The 5,905-nt window shown below is 36.0% G+C and overlaps 1 pseudogene; it reads right to left on the reverse strand.

Annotated features, from left to right (window-relative positions):
• Nucleotides 1–3,956: 3,956 nt before the first annotated feature.
• Nucleotides 3,957–4,075, reverse strand: LOC111735620 (annotated as a pseudogene).
• Nucleotides 4,076–5,905: the final 1,830 nt, after the last annotated feature.

The raw sequence follows: 5,905 nt of genomic DNA on the forward strand, positions 1-5,905 counted from the left end.
TCAAGTTATTACCATGTTATTGACTATGTTCCTTATGCCGTACTTTACATTTCTGTGACTATTTTGTAATCCCTTCACCCTTTTCACCCAGCCCCCAAACCTTCCCCCATTTGGAAAACTTCATTTGGCTCTCTGTATCTATGAGTCTGTTTCCGTTTTGTTTGTTCATTTATTTTGTTCTTTAGATTCCTCATATAAGTGAAGTCATGTAGTATTTGTCTTTCTCTGTTTGACTTATTTCACTTAGCATTATACCTTTCAGGTCCTTCCATGGTGTTGCAAATGGTAAGATTTTACTTTTTTTTTATGGCCGAGTAATAGTCCTCTGTCTATAAGTACCACCTCTTCTTGATCCAGTCATCTATTGATGGGCGCTTAGGTTGCTTCCATATCTTGGCTATTGTAAATAGTGCTGCAGTGAACATAGTGGGTCATGTATCTTTTTGAACTAGTGTTTTGGATTTCTTCAGAAAAATACCCAGAAGTAGAATTGCTGGGTCATAAAGTAATTCTATTTTTAATTTTTTGAGGACCCCTCCATATTGTTTTCCATAGCGACTACGCCAGTTTGCAATTCCACCAACAGTGCATGAGGGTTCCTTTTTCTTCACATCCTTGCCAACACTTGTTGCTTCTTTCATTTATTGATGATAGCAATTCTGACAAGTATGAGGTGATATCTCATTGGGGTTATGATTTGTATTTCCCTGATGATTATTGACGTTGAGCATCATTCGATATGTCTATTGGCCATCCATATGTTCTATTTGGAGAAATGTCTATTCAGGTCCTTTGCCCTTTTTAAAGTTGGATTATTAGTTTGTCGTGTGTGTGTGTGTGTGTGTGTGTGTGTGTGTGTGTGTGTGTGTGTGTTTGTGTGTGTTAAGTTACATTAGTTCTTATAAGTTCTGGATATTAAACCCTTATCGGATGTATCATAGTGACTATCTTCTCCTATTCGTAGGCTGTTTTTCTGCTTTGTTGATAGTTTTCTTTGCTGCCCAAAAACTATTTAGTTTGATGTAGTCTCATTTGTTCATTTTTTCTTTTATTTCCCTTGACTGAGGAGATATATCAGAAAAAAAAATAGTACTAAGAACAACATCAGAGTTTACTGCCCATGTTTTCTTCTAGGAGTTTTATGGTTTGAGGTCTTAAATTTAAGGCTTAATCCATTTTAACTTTATTCTTGTATATGATGTAAGAAGGTGGTCTGGTTTCATATTTTCGCATGTATCTGTCCAGTTTTCCCAACATCATTTTTTTAGTAGACTGTCTGTACCCCATTGTATATTCTTGTCTGCTTTGTCATATAGCCATGGGTTTATTTCTGGTCTATTCTGATCCACTGATCTATGTGTTTATTTTTACGTCATTACCATGCTACTTTGATAACTAGAGCCTTGTAGTGTAGTTCAATATCAGGTGTTGTGATACCTCCAGCTTCGTTCTTTCTTAAGATTGCTATGGACATGGTTCCACAGTGTAGTGGTTAGTACGTCTGCTTTATACACAGAAGGCCCAGGGTTCGCACCCTAGTGGAGCCACAGTCTACTGTCTACAACCATGCCCGATGTCTGATCTCGGAAGCTAAGCAGGGTCGGGCCTGGGTAGTACTTGGATGAAAGACCACCTAGGAAGATCAAGTGCTGTAGGCATAAATAATAATAATAAAATAATAATAATAATAATAATAATAATAAAAGATTGCTATGGCTATTCAGGGTCTTTTATGGTTCCATATGAATTTTAGGATTATTTGTTTTAGTTCTGTGAAAAACCCTTTGGTATTTGATAGAGATTGCATTGAATCTATAGATTGCTTTGGGTAGTATGGACACTTTAATGATGTTAGTTCTTCCTATCCATGAGCCCGGGGTATGTTTCCATTAATTTGTATCTATTTCCATTTCTTTCTTCAGTAACTTATTTTCTGAGTACAGGTCTTTCAACTCCTTGGTTAAATTTATTCCTAAGTATTTTTTTTTTTGATACAATTGTAAGTGGGATTTTTTTCCTGAATTTCTCCTTCTGGTAATTCATTCTTGGTATATAAAAATGCAACCGGTTTCTGAATATTTATTTTGTATCCTGCTACTTTACCGAATTCATTTATCAGTTCTAACAGGTTTTGGTGGAATCTTTAGGGTTTATCTGCACATAATGACAGCTTCACTTCTTTCTTTCCAATCCGGATGCCTTTATTTCCTTTTCTTGCCTGATTGCCGCGGCTAGGACTTCCCATGCTAAGTTGAAGAAAAATGGTGAAAGTGGGCATGTTTCTGAGCTTAAAGAAAATGCTTTTAGCTTTTCCCCATTGAGTATGTGGATTCGTCACATATGGCCTTTATTATGTTGAGATATGCTCCCTCCGTTCTCACTTTATTAAGAGTTTTTATCATAAATGGATGCCAGATTTTGTCAAATGCTTTTTGATCATATTATCAAATGATCATGTTTTTTATCCTTCATTTTGTTTATATGGTGTATCCTATTAGTTGATTTGAGGATAGTGAACCAACCTTGCATCCCAGGAAGAAATCTCACTTGATCATGTTACATGGTCTTTTTAATGTGTTACTGAATTTGGATTGCTAATAATTTCTTAAGGATTTTTTTAGTCTATGTTCATCAGGGATACTGGCCTATGATTTCCTTTTTTTGTAATGTCTTTGTCTGGTTATGGAATCAAGGGAATGCTGGCCTCATAGAATGACCTTGGGAACCTTCCCTCCTCCTGAATTTTTTAGAGTAGATGTTCATTCTTCTTTGAATGTTTTGGTGATATTCACCAATAAATCCACTTCATCGAGAGATGGGAGGTTTTTTGGGGAGGTTTTTAAATTACTGATTCGATTTCATTGGTAGGAATTGGTCAGTTAAGATTTTCTGTTACTACTTGACTCAGTCTTGAGAGATTGTATGTTTCTAGGAATGTATCCATTTATTCTACATTGTCTAATTTGTTGGTGTATAATTACACATAGTATTATTACGATCCTTTGTATTTCTGTGGGGTCTGTAGTTATTTTTTCTCTTTCATTTCTTTTGCCTTTTTAAAAATTTTATTTATTTATTTATTTTTATGGTGACATTGGTTAACGAAATCCAGTAAGTTTCAGCTGTACACTTTAACGGTAAGGCATATATATATTTACACAGTGTGTTCACCTCCCACAGTTAGATTTCTTTCTGTCACCACATATTTGACTCCCTTTACTCCATCTACCTCCCCCTTCCTCTCCCACCCTCTGCCTTCTGGTAACCACTAGTTTATAGTCCACGTCCATGAGTCTCTTGTTTGTCTGTCCTGTTCATTGGTTGCTTATAGGTTTATATCCCACATAGAAGTGACATCATGTGATTTTCAACTGTTGGTGTCTGGCTTATTTCATTTACCATGATTATCTCAGGGTCTATACATGCTATTGCAAATGACAGTATTTCATCTCTTCTTATGGCTGAGTAATATTCCATTGTATATATGTACCACAGCTTCTTTAGCCAGTCCTCTATTGTAGGACACTTTGGTTGCTTCCATGTTCTGGCCTCTGTGAATGATGCTGCTATGAACATCGGTGTGCAAATATCTTTTTGGATATGGGTTTTCAAGTCTTTGGGGTAAATATCCAGTAGAGGGATTGCTGGATCATGGGTAGATCAATTCTTAGTTTTTTGAGGAACCTCCGTACTGTTTTCCATAGTGTCTGTACCAATTTGCAGTCCCATCAGCAGTGTATGAGGGTTCTTTTTTCTCTTCATCCTCTCCAACATTTGTTATTGCTTGTCCTGTTGATTACAGCTGTTCTAACATGTATGAGATGGTATCTCATTGTGGGGTTTTTTTGTTTTTGTTTTTTATTTATGCAAGGCAACTTTTTGTTGACCTCACAGATTGCAAGGACCTTGTCAGCTTGTTAGCTTACAATCTCTCTTTTTTTTTTTTTTACTTTTTAAGCCTACAGCACCTAGTCTTGCTAGGTGGTCTCCTATCCAAGTACTAGCCAGGCCCAACCCTGCTTAGCTTCCAAGATCAGACAGGATCGGGCTTGTTCAGGGTAACATGGCCATAGATCTCATTGTGGTTTTGATTTGCATTTCCCTAATAGCTAGCGATCTTGAGCATCTTTTCAAATATTTGTTGGCCATTTGTATGTCCTCTAGAGAGAAGTGTCTGTCAGGCCCATTTTTTGATTGGATAGTTTATTTTTTCTATTGTTATTGAGTCGTATGAGTTCGTTGTATATTTTGGATATTAGGTCTTTCTCGGAGGTATTGCTTGAAAATATATTGTCCCATTCGAATGGTTGTCTCTTGACCTTGTTGACAGTTTCCTTTGCTGAGCGGAAGCTTTTTAGTTTGATGTAGTCTCATTCATTTATTTTAGCTTTTACTTCCCTTGCCTTTGAGGTCAAATTCATAAAATTCTCTTTAAGTCCAAGGTCCTTGAGTTTAGTTCCTCTGTTTTCTTCTATGCATTTTATTGTTTCATGTCTTATATTCAGGTCCTTAATCTATTTTGAGTTAATTTTGGTGTGTGTTGACAGACAACAGTCTAGTTTCATTCTTTACAGGTGGCTTTCCAGTTTCCCCAGCACCATTTATTGAAGAGGCTTTCCTTTCTCTGAGATGACTGCCTTAAGGATTTTTGCATCTGTTTATGTATGTTTTTGGCTCTTTTGTAGAAAACTATTTGCCCACATAAATATGGGTTTACTTCTGGACTCTCGATTCTAGTACACTGGTCCGTGTGTCCGTTTTGCTGCCAATACCATGCCGTTTTGATTACTGTTGCTTTGTAGCATAATTCGAAGTCGGGCAGAGTGATGCCTCCAGCCTCGTTCTTTTTTCTCAGGTTGGCTTTGGAAATTTGGGGTCTTTTGTGCTTCCATACAAATCTGATGATTTTTTTTTTGTTCTATTTCTTTAAAAAATGTCGATGGAATTTTGATGGGGATTGCATTAAATCTGTGTAATGCTTTAGGTAATATGGTCATTTTAACTATGTTGATTCTTCCAATCCATGAACACAAAATGTCTTCCCATAAGAAATCTTCTTCGATTTCTTTTAACAGGGTCTTACAGATTTCATTATATAGGTTCTTCTCATGTTTCATTAGATTTATTCCTAGGTATTTTATTCTTTTTCTTGCAATTGTAAAAGGAATGATTTTTTCCACTTCTTTTTCTGACACTTCATTATTAGAGTATAGGAACGCTATGGATTTTGGAACGTTGATTTTGTATCCAGAGATTGTACTGTATTTGCTTATTATTTCTAGTAGTGTTCTTTTGGAGTCTTTAGGGTTTTCTAATAGAGAATCATGCTATCCGCAAATAGTGACAGTTTGACTTCTTTGTTTCCTATTTCGATGCCTTTTAAATCTTTCTCTTGCATGATTGCACATGCTAGGACCTCCAATGTTATATTGAATAACAGTGATGTTAGTAGACAAACTTGCCTTGTTCCTGATCTTAGAGGGAAGGATTTTAGTTTTTCACAGTCAAGTATAATAATGGCTGAGGGTTTGTCATACATGGCCCTTATTATGTTTGGGTACTTTCCTTCTATACTGATTTTGTTAAGTGTTTTGATCATAAATGGATGCTGTATCTTGTCGAAGGCTTTTTCTGCATCGATTGATATGATCATATGATTCTTATTTTTAATTTGTTTATATGGTGTATCACATTAATTGATTCGCAGATGTTGAACCTTTCCTGTGCCTTTGGGATGTAGCCCACTTAATTGTGGTGTATAATATGTTTTTAATATGTTGCTGTATTCGGTTCGCTAGTATCTTATTTAGGATTTTTGCATCTGTTTATGAGAGATATTAGTCTGTAGTTTTCTTTTTTTATGTTATCTTTACCAGGTTTAGGTATCAGGGTGATATCGGCCTCA

Source organism: Pteropus vampyrus, unplaced genomic scaffold (genome assembly GCF_000151845.1).
Source record: "Pteropus vampyrus isolate Shadow unplaced genomic scaffold, Pvam_2.0 Scaffold1000004265, whole genome shotgun sequence".
In the NCBI taxonomy this organism is placed as follows: domain Eukaryota; kingdom Metazoa; phylum Chordata; class Mammalia; order Chiroptera; family Pteropodidae; genus Pteropus; species Pteropus vampyrus.